Below are 27,038 nucleotides of genomic sequence, written 5' to 3'. Positions count from 1 at the left end.
CATTAATTCATTTGCAAATATTTTCTCTCATTCTGAGAGTTGTCTTTTTGTCTTGTTTGTAGTTTCCTTTGCTGTGCAAAAGCTTTTGAGTTTCATTAGGTCCCATTTGTTTATTTTTGTGTTTATTTCCATTTCTCTAGGAGGTGGATCAAAATAGATCTTGCTGTGATTTATGTCAAAGAGTGTTTTTCCCACGTTTTCCTCTAAGAGTTTGATAGTGTCTGGCCTTACATTTAGGGCTTTAATCCATTTTGAGTTTATTTTTGTGCATTCTGTTAGGCAGTGTTCCAATTTCATTCTTTTACATGTAGCTGTCCAGTTTTCCCAGCGCCACTTATTAAAGAGGCTGTCTTTTCTCCATTGTATATTCTTGCCTCCTTTACCAAAAATAAGGTGACCATATGTGTGTGGGTATATCTCTGGGCTTTCTATCCTATTCCATTGATCTATATTTCTGTTTTTGTGCCAGTACCATGCTGTCTTGATTACTGTAGCTTTGTAGTATAGTCTGAAGTCCGGGAGCCGGATTCCTCCCGCTCCGTTTTTCTTTCTCAAGATTGCTTTGGCTATTTGGGGTCTTCTGTGTTTCCATACAAATTGTGAAATTTTTTGTTCTAGTTCTGTGAAAAACACCATTGGTAGTTTGATAGCGATTGCATTGAATCTGTAGATTGTTTGGGGTACTATAGTCATTTTCCCAAAGTTGACTCTTCCAATCCAAGAAAATGGTGTATCTCTCCATCTCTTTGTATTATCTTTAATTTCTTTCATCAGTGATGCAGAAAACCATAAGACTCTGATGAAAGTGTTTTACTTCTTCGTTTCTGATTTGGATTCCTTTTATATCTTTTTCTTCTCTGATTGCTGTGGCTAAAACTTCCAAAACTATGTTGAATAATAGTGGTGAGAGTGGACGACCTTGTCTTCTTCCTGATATTAGTGGAAATGGTTTCAGTTTTTCACCACTGAGAATGATGTTGGCTGTGGGTTTGTCATATATGGCCTTTATTATGTTGAGGTGGGTTCCCTCTAGGCCTGCTTTCTGGAGGGTTTTTATCATAAATAGGTGTTGAATATTGTCGAAAGTTTTTTCTGCATCTATTGAGATGATCATATGGTTTTTCTCCTTCAATTTGTTAATATGGTGTATCACATTTATTGATTTGTGTATGTTGAAGAATCCTTGCATTTGTGGGATAAACCCCACTTGATCATGGTGCATGATCCTTTTAATGTGCTATTGGATTCTGTTTGCTAGTATTTTGTTGAGGATTTTTGCATTTATGTGCATCAGTGATATTAGCCTGTGGTTTTCTTTCTTTGTGACATCTTTGTCTGGTTTTGGTATATGGTGGCCTCATAGAACGAGTTTGGGAGTATTCCTCCCTCTGCTATATTTTGGAAGAGTTAGAGAAGGCTAGGTGTTAGCTCTTCTCTAAATGTTTGTTAGTATTCACCTGTGAAGCCATCCGGTCCTGGGCTTTAGTTTGTTGGAAGATTTTTAATCACAGTTTCAATTTCAGTGCTTGTGATTGGTCTGTTTATATTTTCTATTTCTCCCTGGTTCAGTCTCAGAAGGTTGTGCTTTTCTAAGAATTTGTCCATTTCTTCCAGGTTGTCCATTTTATTGGTATACAGTTGCTTCTAGTAGTCTCTTATGATCTTTTGTATTTCTGTAGTGTCAGTTGTTACTTCTGTTTCATTTCTAATTCTATTGAGTCTTCTCCCTGTTCTTCTTAATGAGTCTGGCTAATGGTTTATCCATTTTGTTTATCTTCTCAAAGAACCAGCTTTTAGTTTTATTGATCTTTGCTATTGTTTCTTCATTTCTTTTTCATTTATTTCTGATCTGATCTTTATAGTTTCTTTCCTTCTGCTAACTTTGGGGTTTTTAGTTCTTCTTTCTCTAATTGCTTCAGGTGTAAGGTTAGGTTGTTTACTTGAGATGTTTCTTGTTTCTTGAGGTAGGATTGTATTGCTATAAACTTGCCTCTTAGAACTGCTTTTGCTGCATCCCATAGGTTTTGGGTTGTCGTGTTTTCTCTGTCATTTGTTTCTAGGCATTTCTTGATTTCCTCTTTGATTCCTTCAGTGATTTCTTGGTTATTTAGTAGTGTATTGATTAGCCTCCATGTGTTTGAATTTTTTACAGATTTTTTCCTGTAATTGATATCTAGTCTCATAGCACTGTGGTCAGAGGAGATACTTGATATGATTTCAATATTCTTAAATTTACCAAGGCTTGATTTCTGACCCAAGATATGATCTATCTTGGGCAATCTTCCATGAGCATTTGGGAAGAAAGTGTATTCTGGTTTTTCTGGATGGGATGTCCTTTAAATATCAATTAGGTCCATCTTGTTTAATGTGTCATTTAAAGCTTGTGTTTCCTTACTTTTTTTCATTTTGGGTGATCTGACCATTGGTGAAAGTGGGGTGTTAAAGTCCCCTACTATGATTGTGTTACTGTCGATTTCCCTTTTTATGGCTGTTAGCAATTGCCTTATGTATTGAGATGCTCCTATGTTGGGTGCATAAATATTTACAATTGTTATATCTTCTTCTTAGATTGATCCCTTGATTATTATGTAGTGTCCTTCTTTGTGTCTTGTAATAGTCTTTATTTTAAAGTCTGTTTCATCTGATATGAGGATTGCTACTCCTGCTTTCTTTTGATTTCCGTTTGCATGGAATAACTTTTTCCATCCCCTCACGTTCAGTGTGTATGTGTCCTTGGTCTGAAGTGGGTCTTTTGTAAACAGTATATGTATGGGTCTTGTTTTTGTATCCATTCAGCCAGTCTGCATCTCTTGGTTGGAACATTTAATCCATTTACATTTAAGGTAGTTATAGATATATATGTTCCTATTACCATTTTCTTAATTGTTTTGGGTTTGTTATTATAGGTCTTTTGCTTCTCTTGTGTTTCCTTTAACATTTGTTTTAGAGCTGCTTTTGTGGTGCTGAATTCTCTTAGCTTTTGCTTGTCTGTAACGGTTTTAATTTTTCTGTCGAATCTGAATGAGATTCTTGCTGGGTAGGGTAATCTTGGTTGTAGGTTTTTCCCTTTCATCACTTTAAATATGTCCTGCCACCCACTCTAGATTGCAGAGTTTCTGCTGAAAGATCAGCTGTTAACCTTATGGGGATTCCCTGGTATGTTGTTTGTTGCTGCTTTCAATATTTTTTCTTTGTATTTAACTTTTGATAGTTTGATTAAGATGTGTCTTGGCGTGTTTCTCCTTGCATTTATCCTGTATGGGACTCTCTGCAATTCCTGGACTTGTTTGATGTTTTGCTTTCCCATATTAGAGAAGTTTTCAACTATAATCTCTTCAAATATTTTCTCAGTCCATATCTTTTTCTCTTCATCCTCAGGGACCCCTATAATTTGAATGTTGGTATGTTTAATGTTGTCCCAGAGGTCTCTGGGACTGTCCTCAATTCTTTTCATTCTTTTTTCTGCTCTGTGGTAGTTATTTCCACTATTTTATCTGGCAGGTCACTTATCCGTTCTTCTGCCTCAGTTATTCTGCTATTGATTCCTTCTAGAGAGTTTTCAATTTCATTTATTGAGTTGTTCATCATTGTGTGTGTGCTCTTTAGTTCTTCTAGGTCCTTGCTAAACGTGTCTTGTATTTTCTCCATTCTATTTCCAAGGTTTTGGATCATCTTTACTATTATTACTCTTCATATTTTTTCAGGTAGCCTGCCTATTTCGTCTTCATTTGTTTTGTATGGTGGGTTTTTACCTTGCTCCTTCATCTGCTGTGTATTTCTCTGTCTTCTCATTTTGCTTAACTTACTCTGTTTGGGGTCTCCTTTTTGCAGGCTGCAGGTTCATAGTTCCTTTTGTTTTTGGTGTCTGCCCCCAGTGGGGAAGGTTGATTCAGTGGGTTGTTTAGGCTTCCTGGTGGAGGGGACTGGTGTCTGTCTTCTGGTGGATGAGGCTGGGTCACGTCTTTCTGGTAGGTAGGACCATGTCTGGTGGTGTGTTTTGGGGTGTCTGTGACCTTATTATGATTTTAGGCAGCTCTCTGCTAATCGGTGGTGTTGTGTTCCTGTCTTGCTAGTTGTTTGGCATACGGTGTCCAGCACTGTAGCTTGCTGGTTGTTGAGTGGAGCTGGCTCTTATTGTTGGGATGGTGATCTCTGGGAGAGGTTTGGCTGTTTGATGTTACGTGGAGCCAGGAGGTCTCTGGTGGTCCAATATCCTGAACTTGGCTCTCCCACCTCAGAGGCTCAGGCCTTACACCCAGCTGGAGAACCAAGAGCCTGTCAGCCACATAGCTCAGAAGAAAAGGAGCAAGAAAAAGAAAGAATGAATGAAAAATAAATAAATAAAAATATATAAAATAAAGTTATTAAAAAAAAATTTTTTTAAGTAATAAAAAAAAGAAAGAAGAGAGCAACCAAACCAAAAATCAAATCCATCAATGAAAACAAGTGCTAAAAACTACTAAGAAAAAAACCAAAAACCTGACAGACATAACCGTAGGGCAAATGGTAAAAGCAAAGCTATACAGACAAAATCACACAAAGAAGCACACACATACATACTCACAAAAAGAGAAAAAGAAGAAAAAAATATATATATATAAAATAAAAAAAGGAAGAGAGCAACCAAATCAATAAACAAATCTACCAATGATAATAAGCTCTAAATGCTAAACTAAGATAAACATAAAACCAGAAACAAACTAGATGTAGAAAGTAAACCCCAAGTCTACAGTTGCTCCCAAAGTCCACTGCCTCAATTTTGGGATGATTCATTGTCTTTTCAGGTATTCCACAGATGTACGGTACGTCAAGTTGATTGTGCAGATTTAATCCGTTGCTCCTGAGGCTGCTGGGAGAAATTTCCCTCTCTCTTCTTTGTTCGCACAGCTCCTGAGGTTCAGCTTTGGATTTGGCCCCGCCTCTGCGTGTAGGTTGCCTGAGGGCGTCTGTTCCCCACGCAGACAGGACAGGGTTAAAGTAGCAGCTGATTAGGGAGCTCTGGCTCACTCTGGCTGGGTGGGGTGGGGGAGGGTTACGGAATGCGGGGTGAGCCTGTGGTGGCAGAGGCTGGCGTGACATTGCAACAGCCTGAGGCACACCGTGTGTTCTCCCAGGGAAGTTGTCCCTGGATCACGGGACCCTGGCAGTGGCGGGTGGCACAGGCTCCTGGGACGGGAGGTGTGGATGGTGACCTGTGCTCGCACACAGGCTTCTTGGTGGCTGCAGCAGCAGCCTTAGCATTTCATGCTCATCTCTGGTGTCCGCACTGATAGCTGCAGCTTGTGCCCATCTCTGGAGCTCGTTTAGGGGGTGCTCTGAATCCCCTCTCCTCTCGCACCCCAAAACAATGGTCTCTTCCCTCTTAGGCAGGTCCAGACTTTTTCCCGGACTCCCTCCCAGCTAGCTGTGGCACACTAGCCCCCTTTAGGCTGTGTTCAGGCAGCCACCCCCAGTCCTCTCCCTGGGATCTGAACTCTGAAGCCCAAGCCTCAGCTCCCAGCCCCAACCCACCCTAGCGGGTGAGCAGACAAGCCTCTCAGGCTGGTGAGTGCTGGTCGGCACCGATCCTCTGTGTGGGAATCTCTCTGCTTTGCCCCCTGCACCCCTGTTGCTGCGCTCTCCTCCATGGCTCCAAAGCTCCCCCCACACTCACTCCTCATCTCTGCCAGTGAAGGGGCTTCCTAGTGTGGAAACTTTTCCTCTTTCACAGCTCCCTTCCAGGAGTGCAGGTCCCGTCCCTATTCTTTTGTCTCTGTTTTTGTTTTTTCTTTTGCCCTACCCAGGTACGTGGGGAGTTTCTTGCCTTTAGGGAGGTCTGAGGTCTTCTGCCAGCATTCAATAGGTGTTCTGTAGGAGTTGTTCCACGTGTAGATGTATTTTTGATGTATTTGTGGGGAGGAAGGTGATCTCCGCGTCTTACTCCTCTGCCGTCTTGAAGGTCCCTGGCCTCTCATTTGGTTTTTAATTAATTTTTTTTTTTTTTGCCTTTGGAATAGGTTCTGCTCTACCACTTCACTTTGTTACTTCAAACTTGTGTTACTTAAATTCCTGAAGCTCAGTTTCCACATCTGTGAAATGAGCATTATAGCTTCTACCTTGTCTTGAACTTTAACAACAAGGAAAATAAAGTGCTTAGCATCCCATCTTATACAAAGTAGGTGCTCAGGAAATAGGAGCTACAATCATTTTCTCCAGTAGGAAGACCAGTCCAGAATTATATTGTCTTGAATGTTTTTTATTTTTATGTCTAAGCAAAATCTTTATCCTGTAAAATTATCTATCTAATTTTGAAAAAGAGTGTTTCATCAAAGTAACATGAACTTCGGAACAAAGCGCCTGGGGAAGGGGGCGGGCATACTATTCAAAGCAATAGTCACAGCCATCCCCAGGCCTACCCTAGGCCTACAGAGACAATGTCAACCATTTTCATTTTTAGGTTTTCTATTGATTATCTTCGTATCTCTGGTTAATATTTCTTTACATTTCTTGATTTCTCAACTCTGTGCCACATTGTTGAACACCTTCTGTTAAAGTCACGTATTTAGATCCCTGCATGTTGAGTTTTTCTGCTCCTATTCTCAATTTTTGTTAGTTATATTTTAATTATATATTTACGTTACTTTATTGGTTATATTATATAACTTTAAATTTTCTATATCTTGTTTCACTAAACTTTGACAGTATTTCCTCATTCCCCAATCTGAAAGGTGAGGGTAATTTTGCTCCTACCTGCCACATTTCACGTTCTGTCAGCTACATTTTTACATAGTCATGGTTGTTAACATTTACATTTTATCTTATAATCATAGCCAAGAATTCTAGGCTTTGTCTGTGTTGACCTAAAATTTGAGAACCAGTGATCATACATAAACATGTGTATAATAATTATATGTATGTTATTGCGACTTTATAAATATTGTTCCTCCTGGGCCAGTTTGCTAAGGTTACCTTACCAATAGGAGGACAATGTTGCTAGCATGAAGATAAAGTGGATTTTCTTTTCTTATATCCCATTAATGGCTGCAATTTGGTTTGTTTAATAATTAGTCTGAGATACATTCAATGTCTTGTAATAACCTATAATGGAAAAGAATCTGAAAAAGTATATATATATATATATATATATATATATATATATATATATATATATTATATATATATATATCTGAACAACTTTGCTGTCACCTGAAACTAACACACTGTAAATTAGCTATACTTCAATTAAAAATGGTTAAAAATAAAGTTATTATAAAAATAATTAGTTGAGAGTTTCTTGTAAAATTTTACTATATTCAATGAAATTTTTGATTTACCTCTTTGACATAATTTACTTTTATTGAATCCTAAAGGTTGTTCACACTCTTTAATTATTTTTTTTTTTTTTTTTTTTTTTTGCGGTACGCGGGCCTCTCACTGTTGTGGCCTCTCCCGTGGCGGAGCACAGGCTCCGGACACGCAGGCTCAGCGGCCATGGCTCACGGGCCCAGCAGCTCCGCGGCATGTGGGATCTTCCTGGACCGGGGCACGAACCCGTGTCCCCTGCATCGGCAGGCGGACTCTCAACCACTGCGCCACCAGGGAAGCCCCTCTTTAATTATTTTTATCCTGGAGCTACTCTTCACATTTTATGAAGCCTTCCCCTTCTCCTCTACTCTACCTGGTTCCTCTCTAAGGTCAGCTGTACTACTGTTCTTCAGAACTGCTCTACTCTTTTGGCTGGATCTATACTTCACTTCCTTCATTTACTGAATTGTATCTTTAGCTAGCTTTCTAAGAAATATGAGGGGAGTTATATTTTTCTGAGCCCTTGCATATATGCAAATATCTTTACTTTTTCGCCTCATACTTGACTGATCGTTTAGCTGGGTATGAAATGCTGGGTTGGAAATAATTTTCCTTTAGAATTTTAAAGGCATTTCTCCACTTTCTTCCAGCTGCCAGTTGTTGCTGATGAAAAGTCTAATACGTATCTGATTTTTCTTCCTTTGTAGTTACTTATTATTGTCTCTGAAAGTTTTTAGGATTTTCTCTTTTTCATTGAGGTATGCAAATTTCTCAAGGTTATGTCTATCTGTGGGCCTTTTATAATTTAATATGAAGGACACTTAGTAAACAAGTTCAAGATGCAGACTACATTTCAACTGGCAATGTCTCTTCTGTTATTTGTTTGATAATTTTATCCTTCTACTTCTTAACTTTCTTCATTCTTTCTCTTTAGGAATCTTGCATATTCTTTTTCTTCCATGCTACCACTATTGATTGTCTTAATATGCCTTGTTTCACCCACGCATATTTTAAGAAAAGCTATATATAAATGGTGTGGGGTTTTTCTACTGTCGTTTATGTGAGACAGTTTTTCAATAGAGTCTCTCCCATAACTGGCAGTTCTACATGAAGTGGAGTAGAGTGGGATGAGATGTGTCCTTTAGAAGGCTTCGCTTTAGAGTAAGTGGGCAAAATAATTTACTGGCAGGATAAGGGCTTTCCAACTTCCAGAAGAGGTACAATTACTCCAAGAGACAAATATTCTTACTTGAATCCTCAGGGGTTTTTTCCAACACCTTCTGCCACTCATCTACAGGAAACTCACCCACCCCCTTTTCTGGCCAGGGGGTGAATGTCAGCTGCCTGAAGCTTAAAGAAACCTTCAATTAATTCTGTTTTTATCCTCATTTGTAATGCTTTCCCTCCATAGGACCTTTCAATTCTGAAAGTCTATCTTGATTTGTAAAGGGCAGATTGGCAACCTCCTCCTCCGCAGCTCTGAAGATAACATACTCTCCTTGGTAGTTTTTCTCCATTATTTTACTAAATTTATTTCCTATGTTATATTACACTGTTTTCTCAGGGAATATGTTTGGCCACAACTTGTGCCTAATTTACCTTCTTAAACTAGAACTAGACAGAGAGGTTTAAAGTTTTAACATTTATTCAGTTTTCTTAATGGATGAGTCAACAGTGACCTAAACAGTAAACTTTTCACCAGGTGAAATGACTCTAATTTCTTTACCTTTTATTCACAAGGCATATGATATAAACTTAAGTTTTTCTCTTTACTTTCTCCAGGTTTTTGAAGTATTATTTAAAAAGTATAGTGTACCAATATGGAGCTTTAAAGCAAGTTAAAATCTTTACAGAGAAAAAAAGATTAAATATTCAACCCTATATAACAATAATTAAGGACATATGTGCATTTACTCAAATCTATATCTATATAGTTTATTTTCATAAAAAGTCTCAAATAAGAATTGCATGTTTGACAGAATTACCACCAACCAGTAAAATAATAACAGTAGGTTGTATTGAATTTGAAATTGCATAAATACTAAAAGAAAAAAAGAAGGACTCCATTGGCTAAACCCACATGTCTGAATCAGGTGAAATACCTATTAAATGAATGAATTAATATAAAAACCAGTATAAATTTGTCCTACCCCACTTATTCTAAATATTGATAGAAACAAATTTTAAGTTTGACTTATGACATTATTAGGAGCTTTAAGTATCCTTTGGAAATCTCAGTATTACATGAGAGAAATTCTTATGATATCTGAGTTAATATTTTCTAGCGATAGAGGTTTTGAAAAATATTTGGCCAAACAATATACTTTTACATGATGATGGGATGTGAAAGGGAAAATAATGTAAGTGTTATCAAAAGTTTTTAATCAGCATGATGCTATTTTATCTTATTCTCTAGATTTTAGTCACTTAGGTAGTTAATTAAAACTCTCCAGACCTAAACTGTTTGGTGACTATTTTCCATGGGAAAATTTTCAAGGATTGAGTTTTTGGAAAATGGCACCTGAGATTACCTGGATCTAGTGCACAGTGCTCATTTTATAGACAGCCAAGGGAGAGATTCAGTGGAAGTTATTGGCCGTCTGTTTCACAGTAATTCAGCAAGACTGGAAATCTGTTATTAGGAAATAATTTTAGTTTGCCGCTGAGGTTACAGGGCAATAAATTGGCTCCTTTCTGGATCCTTAAAGTTTACGCAACACATTTATGTGGCCATTGTTTTGCCTTGTGTACTTATGTATGAGTTAAATCATCATGACTGTATCACATTTACATTAAATCTCTTTCTTATTTCCCTATCTTTTAAAAGTACTTTTTCTTTCTCTCTTTTATGATCTCTGTTTCTGTTTATTTCTTTTGTCTCTGGTTTCCCTTTAGCTGCCACCTATGCTAGAGACAGTTCAAACATTTCTATGTAAGATTTTTCAATATGAAAGGCCAAAAATAATCCAGATTAAATATTTGCTTTCATTTTCAAAAGAAAAAAAAGGCTTCTTTTATAATTGGTACTTTGTAAGTGACAAAGTGCCATGAGAATTTCACATATTTTTATTCATTATCTAAGGCTTAAATGACATAGTCTGGTTCAAGTTTGTATCAGAAAATATTATATTTTATGTCACCATTCAAAGTCTTCAAAAATCTGTAGGTTTTAAGTAGTTTACTCAAGGAAGAAAATTGACAAGCACATTCTAATATCTTTAGCTTGATTTTATGACTTAAACATTACTATGAATTTCAAATATCTCCAAAGGATAAAAAAACACTAAGTAAAAGGAATATACTTAATAGTTACATTAGATATAACGTACTGAATAGTTCTAACATGCATAATAATAGTATGTTAGATAAGAAATACATACTTTAATTCCATGTTAAGAATAAACAAAAGTGTTCTTAAAGGAAAAGAATATATTTTTTCTTTTTTAGTGTAGAAAGGTTGTTTCAATCTTTTAATTCAATTTCTTTGATAATTTAGACTATTAACTGTTTCCAGGCCATTTTTACTTAATATTTTGATGACCTAAAATACCCACTGGTTTTGTGGAAAGAATAATAATTTTAGAATTATATACAAAGATACTTCATAGGATTTTTTTTCTTTTTCACATATTAATTTCTTTTAAAAATAGCACATTAAAAATGAATTATAGTATGTAGTCTCCAAATATATTTTTAGGTATCTTTTAAATTCCCATTTTAGAAATCTTTTCTATAGTTATAAAGATAAAAAACACATTTTCTTCACATATTTATTTTAGCTACTAGAATTGCTGTTTTATTCAGTCCAGAAAAATTGTAAAATTCTAAAGTGAAAATACATTATTCTATGATGGTATATTTCGGTACGCAGGCCTCTCACTGTTGTGGCCTCTCCCGTTGCAGAGCACAGGCTCCGGACGTGCAGGCTCAGCGGCCACGGCTCACGGGCCCAGCTGCTCCGTAGCATGTAGGATCTTCCCGGACCGGGGCACGAACCCGTGTCCCCTGCATCGGCAGGCGGACTCCCAACCACTATGCCACCAGGGAAGCCCGATGGTATACATTTTAAATTTGACACATCACAAATGTCTTTCTCTTACAAAGGTCCCCATACTTGACCATTCCAAATACGATTTATTTATAAAAGGGTGGAGAAACAGTTTGTAGCAAATACAAATGGATAGTAAACACAAACTAACTAACTAAAATAGAACCAAAGCAAATGAAAACATACCCTCCATAGACAACATCCATGGGTGAACGTGGCCTGGGTCTTTTACATGATGTGGTCCTATGCCTGTGTTGGGGGAAAATACCAGAAAGAAGGGGAGAAGCTTAATGTAGGGGAAAGAGCAGGGATCTAGCCTGGATCTGAGCCCCACGGCCACTGCTTCCCCCTTGTGGGCATGGCCACCTCCTGAAATGGACCGAATCACAGTTTTTTCCTCTGAAAAAATGGCCCATCTAAAAGTTCTTTGTTTGTGCAATGAGAAAATATTTCCAAAATTGTTCAGATAACTATAAAGAACAAAATGTATGCAAAGTATTATTAGAAAAGCAAATGCTTAACTATAGAAATGGAGCTGGAGAGGAGGTGAAAGAAAGAACTGCAAATAAAAAATGAAATTAGAGAAGGTAAAATAATCTAAAATTAATTTGCGTTTGTAGATAAGTATATGTGGGTTTCATTTTGTTGTTTTGGAATCAGCATAGTAGTATAGTTAATAGCAGATTTTGATTTATAGTTTGAGTCAACCAATTTCCTTGAATAAAATCTTGTCTTTTCTTGCACGAGAAAGAAACTATCCGGGAATATATTCATACTCATCTGCAAGGAGTTTAAAGAGTTAGACTAACACAGCCAGTGGAGCTGTGATTACTGAAACGCTGTGTTTTGAATTGTCACTTTTTATTTTTCATTTCACTTAAAAGTGTCTAAACTCAATGTCCTTCATTTGCTGTGCCGAGACAGTTAGTCTGTCCGTGCCCTGTACTGGTTTTCGGCTATTGTGGTTAACCTTGTCTGGACATACATATAGAGGTCCAACAAAATTCGGTGGCATGAAATGACTTTGTTGTCCTGTCTGAAATATGACAGTGTCCCACTTCATCCTAAGTTATTGTGCTGTGGTCCACAACCCAGTGTAGATTCTGTTCCACCAAGAAACAGCACCTTCTCTGTGGTTACTAGGTAGATATGGTCAGTTAAGTGAAGAAGAAGGCATAATGTATAACAAAAAGGTTTAAATTCCCATTCCTATGATGAATAAAGCTGTCACACTGCATGATTCCAGATGATTCTGCCTAGAATTGTGTAACGTGGCGGCACTAACAGAGTGGCGTGAGTTTGGGGGCAGCCTCAACACTGGGAGACAGGACTGGCTATTTCTCCTCTCCTCACCGCATGGCCCATTCCTACCACACAACTCTGCCATGTGGACCGTGTTTGTTGACATGGCTGGCCAGACGCCTGCTGTTGAAGCATGTCCAGCCATGTGGCTCATCCTTACCCACCACTTTATTTTTGTTGCACTTTCAACCAGATTTTGTGGCTAATGATGATATAAACACTATGGTCGGGGAGATGCCAGGGGACTACTGTGCTTTTCCCTGTGAGACTTTCAGGAAAAAAGAATGTATTTGACAAAGTTTTCTTTTTAAAAAAATTTTTCTGTAACGTTTATTTCTAAAGGTTTACAAGTTATGATTTTAAAATGGGTTTATTTTATGGTTTTTATATTAATTGATACAAATATAGCAAAATACCTAAGTGTATAAATTATTTGGCCAGTATCCACTCACTTCAGACCTTTAAGAAAGAGAATATTAGATCATTTTCAATAATAATGATTAACTAGTTAATAACATAAAGCAAGCTAAAATGAGTTTTAAAGAATGTTGACCTGAAAAAGTGTAATGATTCTCAGTGTAGGCGTTCCTATGTGGAACAAATTAATGTGTGAGTTACAATACAGTTTAAAAGTACACACGCGTATAATTATCCTCTAAAGAGCCTTATAATTTTTGAAGATAAATCTACCACATTTCAGAATAATGTTTTTCAGTCCATAATAATCTTGAAAAAACGATTAAAGCTGCCTTCCACATAAGGCGCCCTCTGCCGGACAGTATGGGGAGATGAAGAACTCCATCAAAATGACACTTTGCCATCTGCATTGTAAGATTTATGTTGCACATAAAAAAGTTCAATTCCTAAGTGATGTTACACTGTATTGAACAAATGTAGAGAATTCAACAGTCATAAAATTCCCTCAACTTATGCTTGTACGTCAACATTTTTAAAACTGTTACAAGACAGAGTAAGCCATTCAGAGCATAGTTTTCTATATATACTGAAGCTTCCCGATATTTAGAATTAGCCTAGGAAAGTAAGGGAGTATAATAAAAGAAGTAAATAAAAAAGTAAGGAATTATAAGAAAAGGAAGAAAGATGATTGGAGACATAAAGCAAAGGCATGAAATGTGCTTGTATTGATTTCCATGACTCTTCTGCACATTTCTGATTTTCCTTCCATCCATCCTTCCCTCAGTCCCACCACCCGGAGTTATGCCTTCACGGACTCACCACACTTTCTAGGGTCCAACATTCACTTTCACATGAGGCTACTATTAAGCTCCCTTTATAGGCTGTAACTCCCTCTTAAAAATCAACGGTGTTTTTCATATAACTTGACTCTGTAATGCTTGTATTGTTCAACATATATTCACACAGAGAGGCTAGACCAGAAGAGAAGCCCATTTAATGAATGGGTACCTGATAGCATCTTTAGTAATTTAATAGAAGGCTGAACAAAGAATAAGTGCTCAATAAATATTTGTTGAATTGAGTTGATAGCATCTCAGAGACTGAGGACAGGTACAACAGAGGATGGATAGACTAGTCTGGGAAGCTGAAGAAACTGGCAGGATTGGAAATATAAGTAAAGATATGGTCAAACCTTAAGAAAAGAATGGGAGGCTGTGATAGTTTGCTGCCATATCGGTTATCTCTTCCCATATCACAACCACACCAAAATGCAGTGGCTTAAATAATAACCATCTTATGTGCTCACATGTCTGTGGATCAATAATTTCGGCTGAGTTGAGCTGAATAGTTCTTCTGCAACTCTTGCTAGGATCACTCATAGGACTGCGATCATCTGGTAGCTCAGCTGGGGTTGGATGGTCTAAGATGGCATCACTGCCTGTTTGCAAAACCATGTGTCTTTAGTAGACTGATTCAGAGTTTTTCATATGGCAGCTGAATTCCGAGAGAATAAGGCCCAATGCACAAGCCATTTTGAAGTCCTCTGGCCAGTGTTCCTTTGAGCAAAGCAAGTCACTTTGGCCAAGCTCAAAATCAGTGTGGGAGGGAATGATGCAAGGGTCTCAGTAAAGGGGGCATGACTTATTAAGGCACCTTACTATGCCAGTCGTCCATAGATCCTGTATTGTGTGATAGTGGTAGTTTTGGTTGTTGCCCCTACTTCTCATAAAAAGAGTAGCTAGGACTTGGAATTACTATAGCTAGAATTCTAGTCCAACAAATTACCCCTTGCTTAGTAGCTTCTCTCAAACTGTCTTCCCAATAGTACTTCTGAGAATTCAATTTTACCATCCCTGAATTTGCATGTGAACCTGGAATAACCGTGGCAGCTCTCCTATATGATATATATTTTATTAAATTGGGTTCACTACCTTAAAGTGCATTCTAGACACGGGAAAAAAAAAAAAAAACAGTGGTGGCACAGCTTGAAAGATTTAAATTGGCTTCCCACACTTGTTGGTGTACATTGTTGCAAGCATATACTGGGATGATAACTACAAACAGAAATTTGGGTACTGGCCTTTAAATTTTTCAATTTGGCCTTTTAATTGTTGATTGCATAATTATGGTACTTTATCACCTAATCTGTCCAAATGCCTACTACACTTTTTGGCATTCTTTACATTTTTGTTTAGCAACCAATCAAGCATGGGTTGAAATCCAAGAGAAAACTGTTGAACAATGGGTCCATAAACCCGGCAACTGAAAGGAGTAAAGAATCTTACAGAAACAAGTTCAATTGCTTTTCATTACCTGCCTCTGGGTGGCCAAATGCTTGGGCAGAAAATTAAGCATGCTTAAAACTAACTCCATTTACACTTCTGAGACTAAAGCCCAGTCTTTCAATTTGTGTTAAGCTACTATTGTAAAATAATTTTATTATTTGCCAAGTTTTTAAGTGACATGAAAGGACAAATCTGCAAAGATAATTTATAGTTTAGTTCCTTGACTACTCCCAGTAGGTTACCTGGAAACCTGTTGATTCTACGATGGGCTGGGAACACAAAATATTATAAATATATATAAATTATCCATCATCTTCTAAAACTTACATTAAAAATAACAGGACTATGGTTCTGCCAGTCATGGTTCATGTTGATTTCTCTCCTTCTATTTTTTTCCTTGCCAAATATTATTCACTGACAGCTCAATCTCAGGGGCTATGAATAGTCAGCTCCATATGCATGCAGGGTTCTTCCTAAACCAACTTATTAGTGGTGCCAGATGTTATTATGCTTCTTGAAATGTAAGCTTAAAAAGTCATCTTAGTGTAAGCTAATAGATAATTCAGTGAACAGGTGTTTCCTTGATATGAGGGAGTGAGTGTATTTAACATATGGGAAGAATATGAATAATACTGTGGCCAGAGGGCAAACTGTGATAGATTGCAAAAATCGTTCCAATTCTTCACCCTTCCCTGTTTCTGCACATTTTGCGATGTGACTTTGCAATTCCTTTGTGAAAGGTAGGGCTTTTTCCCCACCCTTTAGACCAGCCTTGTGACTTGCTCTGGCAACAGAATGCAGTGGCTGTGTCTGTGTGCCAGGAGCAAGCCTGAATCTCAAAAGGTGTTGCATACCTTCTCTTTGTAATGGACACTCCTTCTCCATGGGAACAAGTGTGAGATCACCTGCGTGATGATAAACCACGTGAGACAGAATAGGTAGCTTAGACCAGTCAGCCCTTAGCTGACCTGTCAACTCAGACTCACAAGCAAACCCAGGAAAATCATCCAGGCCTGGCTTGATGCTTATCAGAAGCACATAGTTAACCCGTAGATGAGAGCCCGTAGATGGGAAACAACGAACGGCTGTTGTTTTAGGCCACTCAGAGTTGAGGTATTACACAGCAAGAGATAACTAACTCATCCTCCTTTTACTCTAGCCGGTCTGGAAAGCACTTTCTTTATGACCTTTTGTAAAACGTTGTAGAATGCAGGAAAGGAAGAGGAATGCAAGTTGCTTCCTGGCAGCCATGAAGTGTTTCATTAGATCTCATCATTTTTGTTTTCTATTGGTCGTATTCATAAATATGGAACAATAAACATTTAGGACAGATATAGCATTTTCACTCATTTCTATTTTAAGACTTATCTTTGTAGGAAAATTAAGAATCAAATTATAATGGTTCTGTTGTCCTGTGGGTCTGTAATGACGGATGCCTGTGACGGATTGCCCACTCCCACAAACACACATTAGTCTTTTGGAATGTGGGAATTCCCTGGCGTTCCGGTGGTTAGGGCTCAGAGATTTCACTGCCGAGGGCCTGGGTTCAGTTCCTGGTCAGGGAACTAAGATCCCACAAGCCGCGAGGCATGGTCAAAAAACCAATCTTTTGGAACGCGTTTAACCCTCTAACTTCATCTCTTGCCACCAGCTTCCATTGTCTTCATGACTCCTATACTTTATTCACTCAGGAAGTATTTATTGGACACCTGTGATGTGCCAGGAATTCTTCCAGGTGCCAGGGATATAGGAAATAGCAGTGAACAGAATAAACAAAGCCCTTGCCCTCAAAGAGCTGGCATGGAAGGGCAAGTGGCGATCAATAAACAAGACATTACCATGTGAGACCGTGCTGAGTGCTATGCATAAAACTAAAGCAGGAACAGAGAACTATTGATATTCTGTTTTGTATAGGAAGCCTTCCCTAATAACGAGAAATTTGAGCAGAGACCCGAATGCAGTGAGGAAACAAGCCATGCAGATACAAAGCAGGTGAGGGAAAGTGCTCCAAGCAGAGGGAAGAGACCAGGCAAATGCACTGAGGAGGAAGTGTGTTTGAGGAATATTTAGCAGGCCAGTGTGCCTTGTGTAGAGCCAGCAAGGGGACAGTGGTAGGAGATGAAGTTAGAAAGAGGTAGCCGGGCCCAGATCATGAAGATCTTTGGGGTTGTGAAAATTATGGACTTTATCTGTAGGGAGATGGAGAATCATTTGGAGCTCTAGTGATCTTTGACCGCTGTAGTTTTCCTATGTTGTTTCATGCTTACTGTGTGTGTGCGCACATGTGTGTGCAAGCGTTTTCTCTGATATGATTGTCTACTACTTTCTCCAGCTGGCCCATAGCTACTCGTCAATTGAAACCTAGCTTAAATATCACCTGCCTTGGGGAAGTAAATCCCCAGGAATTTACTTTCTTCTCTATTCTCCCCAGGAAAATACATATACTTTTTCATCCAAATTGGGACACATTTGAGAGTAAAAGAAGACTCTCTCAAAAGTACATCAACACACATGGATTTGAACTGACATAACTTGGGAAAATAAGAATACATGGTTACTTAATTTTAACGTCAATCCCATGACACTTAAATTATGCTTCATATGTCTGCTTTTCCCCCCTAGAATGTGACCTCCACAAAAGCAGTGTCATTTTGTCTCTGAGATTCATAGACCTGTGTAGAATCTGATATATGATAGGGATTTAGCAAATGGTTTCCAAACAAAAAATTGTGTTGAGTTTTAAATACACCTTTTTTGTTGTTGCTGTTATGGTCAGTTGTATTATTTTTTCAATATGTTTTGCTGTCCCTTTCTGGCAAAGGCTTATTTTTTCCGATCCCATTGATATTAGCAGCAGTGTTGGCACTCTGACTTACAGTGGCCCTCTCTGTGGGATGAATAATTGACCACACCCTTTTAAACTCAGAATGGGCTGATGAGTTGCTTTGACCAATGAAATATAAGTGGAAACGAGTCCAGGTGACTAGTAGTCCCAGTTTATCAGGATCGTGAAGGTTCTCAGGATGTAAGGCTCTCAGTTTTAAAATCAGAACAGTGCAAGCAAACCATCCTGGTTTACCTGGGATTCAGGGGACCTCTGGGATGTGGGACTTGCTAAAACACGGCAAGTACTGGACAAAGCACAACAATTCGGTTACTCCAGAAATGACACGTGCCATTTACAAGCAGAAGCTTTAAAATCCATTCTGTGTTTCCTTCATTTTAGTTTTCCTCTGTCACAAGATCAGCAACATCCCAAAGAAAGGAGATTCCGTCAAGCTTGGACAAAAAGACGTGGAGCGGCATCATAGCTGGTGATAATGAACAGGTAACAAGTTCAAGAAATCAACCTTTGTTTTTGTAATCCACTAAGATTTTGTGGTCATTTGTCGATGTAACATAGCTAAGCCTAAACTGACTGATGATTATCTTTCATTGGATATACATTTAAATCATGGTTTGCTCAATATATATTTTAAGTTTCTAAGGACAAGATAATATTTTTCTTTAAATCCCATCTGAAACTTAGCAGAATACCTCTAATGTACTGGGGTTTTGATGAGTATTTGTTGATTAATTATTAATTTTATTACAACAATTTCAACGTCTCTAGAGTTAGGAACATAGCTCAGAGTAACAGGGTGTCTGTCTGTCATTTGAGTAAATTTTACTGATTTCAGACAAATCTGGCAAACCAGACTGCAGCATCTCTGTGCCAGTTTCCTAGAGAAAATGTGGAATGGGTTTGATAAAACATTTTTTCCCCTCTGCCTCCAAGCTTGTCCCAGCTGGGATCTTCTGGATTATACGGACAAACTGAATCAAGCAAAGTTTCCTTCTGGTCAAACAGAAGTGCCATCAATAATTTGCTGAGAAAATGAAGGGTCAGTCTCTGGGTGGGTGCTGGTTCTTGCAGCATTTATGTGTCATAGTCAATCACAGTGAAGTCATTGCATCCTACACACTGCCAGCCTCCTCTGGTAACTGCTGAGGCACTTTTGGTAATAGCATTCTCATTTCCAGACATTGACTATTTTATCATTTGCAATTGTAGGATATTTTTGACATCCTTGTTTCTTTATGTAAGATCACAGTGACTTTATGTCAGTAAATGTGTCAGTGCACACTGCTCAGCTGTGACAGGAAAAGCACTAAATGGATGTGATTCAATTTTAAATATAATTAATAAACTACTGGGAAATATTTCTATTATGAACACACTTATGTTTTGTCAAATCCTCTGTTTACTCCGTGTGCTTAAAAAACAGCTAATGTCAAGTGAATTTTTTTATATGAAGAGAGAATAGGCATCAGAATTATTATGAAGCTGATTTAATGTCAAGCATTTATTTTAAATAATATTGCCTTCTATCTGAATTATGAATATCAAATATACAAACACATAGGTTAGGTCTGTTTAATTACCTGCTATACTTCATTATTATAATGAAGCAGAAAGGCTGAGGAAACTTGCTCCTTGCTTAAAGTAGCCCTGAAAGATAAATATTTTTAGTTTTCATTTTTAAAGGGAAAGCTGAGATCAGAAAAATTTATTAATTTTCTCTAAGTCACTCACTGAGTAAGAAGTAGATACAGGATTTGAATTTATGTGTGTGTAGTGTCAAAGCTCTTTACCTTGTGTCTATGTTTTGCCTAATTCCGGAAGCCTAAGATGATACTTTCTGCACCTTCTGGGACATCCACAGCCTGTCTGGATTTCCCACTGCAATCCTTTGACCATACCTGCCCACCTTGAGTTTCTCAGAGGCTTACTTCTGGAACCATCCAATCTCAATTTTCCATCCCCAGGATATCTACTTTCTGTTCTTCAAGCCCTCTTTGGTTTGGACAATTCTGCTCTCAACCAAGTTTTAGACAACATAGGGTATAAGGATGGATTTTTCTGGGTTTCTGCAGGCTTTAAAGGAACCACTTTAAATGTACTCTAGTTCTTTTGTGCCATGAGTACCAGCCAAGGGATTCAGAAGTAGGATTTCTTCTTGCTGAGGAAACACACACACACACACACACACACACATTTCAACTTCTCATTCACAGAGTGCCATACAATAAAAGTCATTCCTTTCTAGTACCTGAGTGAATTAGGATGAACCCTCAGAGAAGCAAAATCAGAAGTGGGTTTTCTATTTCCTTTGAACTCCTTCCTAGGGCTGCTATGTATAGTTGTGCATTTCACACCCGAGGGATCACCATTTACATTTGTAATAACATATATTTGTGTATTGATTAACAGCAATTTAAAGGCAGGTCATAGTCAAGTGTCTTGAGGGAGCTTCAGCATTCCTCAGCTCTCACAAAGGCATCATTTAGGCCAGCACTCCCTGCTTGTTTCCAGAATGAAGAATCACAGCATAAAGGAAAGTCTTTAGACTTGCTTTTCCTGCCTCCTCCTACAAATTAGATAATTTGGTGGGTATCAGTACATTTAAAAAAATATATTGTGCCGTAGAGATTTGGGAAGTAAAATATTTTTGAGTCGAGTGGGCCAAGATAACTAGATTAATGCCTTCATATATTATGGGGGCCTGGTAAGTTGAGTCATGGGTGTGTATATGGGTCTAGGTCTACCTAGAAGACAGCCAGAAAGATCTATGTTTAGGCAATTCTTGAGGTATCCAGATTCTTCTACAGGAGAAGAACTTTACATGGGAAACTAAAGAGCAAAGTTGTTCACCGAATACCTGTATTGTAATAACTGTTACAGTTTCTTTGTGTGTGTGTGTGTGTGTGTGTGTGTGTGTGTGAGACACCAATTACTACTGATGTAAAAGATTTAACTTTAGACGAGACCAGTGAAGATGAGAGGATCCCATTCTAACTTTTTCCACTTTATTCACTGAAATAAAATCAGTGTTGCAAGCCAAAGCCTTATTTTAGGGATAACTTCCTTATGTTCCATGTTAAATAGATTAAACAAAATGATCAGAAAGCTTTAAACAGTTTTTTTTCTTCCTTTGAGGTCAACACTAGGTTTGCCCAGTGGTCAGCTTTGCAAGCTATTTCACTCCTATTTTAATGGGCACATAAAGATCATTACATGAAAATTAATTCCCATCAGGGTTTCCAAGTATTCTACCCCCAGGTGAGATTTTAGGAAAGCTCTGCCATTCAGAGGTTGAGAAGAAACCCAAAGAAATCATTATATCAGGTTAGAGTTAAGAGATTTTCAGACAGGAAAAGTAATTGAAAAGTATATATTTTGCATAATGAAATAGATGACAAACTGGGTGAGCTGTCCTATTAATGAGCCTCCTGTAAAGCCAAGAAGCCACCAAAGCAGGGAGTGAACGCGTGAAGAGAAATCTCTGATCTTAACTTTAACAACCAATTTTAATCAAACCATTTGAGGTGCTGAGTTCTTAGGGTCTTATGATGGTGAAGGCAATTTGAAAGAAGAAAAAAAGAAGATGTTTTAGATGAATTGAATTGCAAAATAACATCATCAATTCTGAGTTAGGATCAGGAAAACTTAGTTTTATTTTGGATTCCACAGAATTCCATATTTTCACAGGCCACGACTATATTCTCTATTAGACTTTCCTTAACAGTAGTTTTTAGAGGTCAGGTAATACGACCTTAAGTTTCTGAATCGTGTTTCAGTTAAAAGCCTGAAGAGAGCAGTTCTTTCTGGAAAGGTCCATCCTGTATGAACTGAAGTGAAAGGATATCAATTATTAAGGGAATGCAAGAGCCTACTGCATATATAGACAATTAAGAAATATACTGGGGCTTCCCTGGTGGCGCAGTGGTTGAGAGTCCGCCTGCCGACGCAGGGGACACGGGTTCGTGCCCCGGTCCGGGAAGATCCCACATGCCGCGGAGCGGCTGGGCCCGTGAGCCATGGCCGCTGAGCCTGCGCGTCCGCACCCTGTGCTCCACAACGGTACCGCAAAAAAAAAAAAAAAAAAGAAAGAAAGAAATATACTGGTACTGGGTCATCAATAATACATCTTTGAGGTTGTCCTCCTGCAAAACAAATATTTATGTAAATACATTCCTTAGATGTTTAAGGACTGAAAAATCGGTATTTTTTCCTTTTTAAGGGGTTAGCAAAAGAAAATGTTGTTGGTAGGTAGGTGCTGTACTTTTATACTGATTGATCCAGATTGGTTATACCGTCAGAGCAAGTTCCTGGAGAGGTGCCAGTTCTCCACTTCAGTTGGTATTGCAGTTTACCTTGTTGGAAAGAAGAGTTTACTAATGTGAAATGAAGTGTACCTTCAAGAAATGAGTGTATCTGAACCTAAGAGCCCAAAGACTGGTCATGTAGAACTATGGGATTATATGATACAATAGGCAAGGGTATGGGTCTCAGTTTCCTCCTCTGTGAAACTAAGAATTTATAGTACAATTGGTGGTTCTCAATCCTGGTGATGCCCTTTAGAATCACTGGAGGCGCTTTAAAAATAAAACACACTACCCTCAGAGACGCTGCTTCAGTTTGCCCGGAGTGGGGACCCATGCTTGTGTTTCAAACTCTCTCAAGTTATCCTAATGAGTAACCCGTTACGAACGGCTGATTTTAATTTAAACTATCTCAGTTTCATGGATGAGTAGAGAGATCACACAGGAGAGGGGACAGAGCCAGGACTGACAAAGGACAACATTCCTTAACCAAGTTGAAGTTTCGGCAGCCGTAAATCTCATGCCCTTGAACTTGCATTGTAAATATATTAATGAGAGTGTCTAACTTCCTTTCAAGTGAAAACGAGGAATAGATTCTTAATTTTACAACTACATTGCCCTTTGACTCGCTTTTTCTTCAAAGGACGCAAAGTCTCACTTGATAGAATGTTAGAATCCGTGAGGGCAGGGATTTTTGTTATATTCACTATTGTGTGTCCAGCACTTACCACAGTGTCTGGCATGTAGTAGCCACTCAGTAAATATTTTTTGAACAAATAAATGAATGAATGTGTTTGTAGTTGACCCATTACATTATCTTTTGAATGAGTAATCTGAAATTCAGGTAGCTTAGTGATGGAGGAATACGGTTGCAGGAAAGGTGGTGATAAATCACCATACAATTGACAATCAACTGGTTTGCCTCTCCATATGACATCCAAAAAATTAGGCTTTTTGAATCTACCACTTTTAACTTTGACTAAAACTGACTCTGTTTTAGAGGAAAAGTCTCCTTTTCTGCCTAACTTCTCTTCTTTTTGCTATCTTTCTTCTCTTTCTGTTATCCTCTCCTTTTCTCTTTAATCTTCTTCCTCTTTCTTTTTCTTCTATCTTCTCTTCCTCAATGTCCAAAACCAATCTAGGTATTTTCCCTTTGCCCAAACCTGCTCTTTCTTTTCAGTTTCCCTGGGTAATAGCACATCCAGGCTGCAATCTCTGTGTCACTCCAATCTTCACTTTCTCCTGTCCACCACCAACTGATTGCTAAGATTTGTTAATTCCACCAGTGCATACCGTACTGTTTAACCTCACTGCTAATCTCTTTTTCTAGCCCTTCACTCTTAAGATTCTCTAGCCTTCCAAGCTCTTGCTTCTCCAATCCAACTCTACGCTGAAGAGTTTTCTTTAGAAAATATTGATTTATGTGACTCTTCTACAAAATCTTGCATTACCTCCACCCTTTAGAAAATTCCTAACTCCTTAGCATGACAACCAGCACCTTCCCTTATTACTCTAATGACCTGCCTCATCTGCTGTGGCACCTGTTTATTCGGGCTATGTTCTCATCCTTCCACATGACTTGCTGTCACTGATGTTCTAAGTCTTTGTGGAAGTCACTGTGCTCACCGTGGAAGTTCCTTTCTAGGCCTTTTAAAGTTCTACTCATTATCGAAGGCCCAGCTCACAATTCGCCTCTTCTGTGAAACCTTTCTTGAACTTCCTTTTATAATTCAGCATTTGGCATCTTCTGTCTTAAACCATGTTTATGCTGCCTTGTATAACGAAGAGCAGTTTTTGTGTCTATGTCCATCAGTAGATTGTATAGTCCTTGAAGACAGGGAAGGACCATGACATTTATTACTGAATCTCTAGTCTCTAGAACATATTAGCTGCCTAAGAAAACTCTTGTTGAGTAAATTAGTCGTTGTAATTGTGAAGACTTTAATCATTTTAGGAAAATTATAAGGGAGGGTTTTTGTTTGTTTGTTGTTTGTTTTTTTGATCAAGAGTTCAAAAATGACCCAGGTAGGCTCTTATCCCAAGCAGTAAATGACTCACTCAAGGTGATGCGTCATTATCAGGGGGTTATGTACCTGCTGTGATAACCTGTAATTGATGTTTTAAGTCTTTGAAGTTGTATGTGACAAAATTAATCTCCCAAGCACTAGTGGACAAAATGAAATCACAGGCAAGAATCACAACAGTGCCTGTTTATATGGAGAACTACCTAAATGGAGGAATAAGGAAGACAGGCATGATGCTTTGTATTGAGAGAATCTACAATTAGTGTTCCCTTCTTAAACAGAAAGATTTTTTTAACATCTTTATTGGAGTATAATTGCTTCACAATGGTGTATTAGCTTCTTCTTTAAAACAAAGTGAATCAGCCATACATATACACATATCCCCATATCTCCTCCCTCCCGCGTCTCCCTCCCACCTCCGTATCCCACCCCTCTAGGTGGTCACAAAGCACCGAGCTGATCTCCCGGTGCTATGCGGCTGCTTCCCACTAGCTATCTATTTTACATTTGGTAGTGTATATATGTCCATGTCACTCTCTCACTTTGTCCCAGCTTACCCTTGCCCCTCCCCGTGTCCTCAAGTCCATTCTCTACATTTGCATCTTTATTCCTGTCCTGCCCCTAGGTTCTTCAGAACCATTTTTTTTTATATTCCATATATATGTGTTAGCATATGGTATTTTAAACAAGAAGACTTAAATCTACATCTATAATGACATGTTATTGAGTGTGTCTAGGAGATGTTATGTTTTCTCTTTTAGCTTTGGGAAACTTTGCCTTGACCAGAGTCATGTAGCTACAGTTTTAGGTGGGATATGCTCTAAGGTCCATACCAAGTTATACCAAATCCTTGTATATGTTTGTTTCCTTTGTATTTAACAAAGGTCTCATCATTGTTAGATTATGTGTGCTTTAAAGGTATTTTTCTCCTTCATAGTAATGAGCCCATAGAAAAACTGAAAAACATACAACTATTTAAAGTAAAATGTGGGGATAAATATTGTGTTGATTCACCCACACTCTTCTACTGGCATTCTCATCTGATGAACAGTCCACATTTTGAGTCAGCTGGGCCAGGGCTGCTTCTAAGATATTGTAGCTGATGAAGTTGATTGACCTATGCAGATTTTAAGCTCATGACTTTTTTTTTTAAACATTTTTATTGGAGTATAATTGCTTTACAATGGTGTGTTAGTTTCTGCTTTATAGCAAAGTGAACTAGTTATACACATAAACGCATCCCCATATCTCTTCCGTCTTGCGTAAGCTCATGACTTTTTAAAACACCTTGTTTAAATGAATCCAAATAGCAGATCTTTTATATTTTCTCTATATAAGTTCTTCATGGAGCAAAGAGACAGTGAGAGAGAGAGCCCTAATAGACTTATTAAATAAGAACATTCTGCTTTTTCACTTTTTGATTCATGTCAAGCTCTCTGTATTACTAATTAGTTAGACACTTTAAAGTCTCTTCTGACTTTTATTCTGTCATTATATAAGTAAATTTATTAGCCGTCTTCATGAATCTGTATTTTGAAACAGATTCTGTTTGGTTTGACATTTTCTGAGTTTAAATGCCATCAAATTACTATTAACTCCAGACAGAGGGCATTAATTTTCCATTGTGCAGGGCATAAAGAAGCTTCGTGAGTAGGTTTTTTTTTTTTTTTTTAACCCTAAAAGACAGCAAACGTTTTCCCTGACATTGTACCACCTGAGGCAATTTTGATGCCAACTAGGTACCTCTTTTAGGGCACTCATCTTAGCCAGCACTTATACACGCAAACGTGAATTTGTAGAAAATGTAGGAATGTGAGCAAATATGGAGATGTTGAAGGTAGAAGTGGGACTTTTGCTTGTCACAATATTCAGATTTAGTCTTCATTGAATTATCACTTTAATGAATTCTTTATTTCATGCCCAGGGGGTTCTTAGGTAAAGTTCCATAGCCTGAGCTGACTACAGAGGGAGAATAGAGAAGGCAGAATTCAATCTTTTGTGGGTTCACAAAAAGATTTTAAAACGTATATCAATTAGTAGTGAGATATGGAAATAAATAAGCAGTAGGAATTATTTCTTCAAGAGGGAGGAATGTGCCTCCTTTGCTAGTAGGGAAAGGTCCAACTCACAAGAAGACGGACAACTTTTGTTAAAATGGAACACAGAAAGGCAGAGCGAGTTTAAGGATTGGGTTACCCAATCAGCTGGCCAGGGTGCCAATATTTAAGAGTCAGTAAAATCAGTGCACTAAATCAGACACAGAACATCCTTCTACTTGGGTTCCCACAGTACATAACCCTCTACTTGGGTTCCCAGGTACATAACCTAATTGGAAAAATATATATAAATTAGCACCATAATAGGGAAGAACAATTCTGACTCCACATTAGGTCCTTTTTTTTTTTTTTTTTTTTACTTTAAACTTTGTGCTCTATTGCCTGTGCTTAGGCATGCTGGCTCTACACCTTTTGTAAAAGAATGTTGCCTAGAGCCTGAAATATACAGGATAGCCTATCCTCAGGGCTCTGACCT

The sequence above is a fragment of the Phocoena phocoena genome, chromosome 11 (assembly GCF_963924675.1).
Source record: "Phocoena phocoena chromosome 11, mPhoPho1.1, whole genome shotgun sequence".
NCBI lineage: Eukaryota > Metazoa > Chordata > Mammalia > Artiodactyla > Phocoenidae > Phocoena > Phocoena phocoena.
This window is presented reverse-complemented; position numbering follows the sequence as displayed.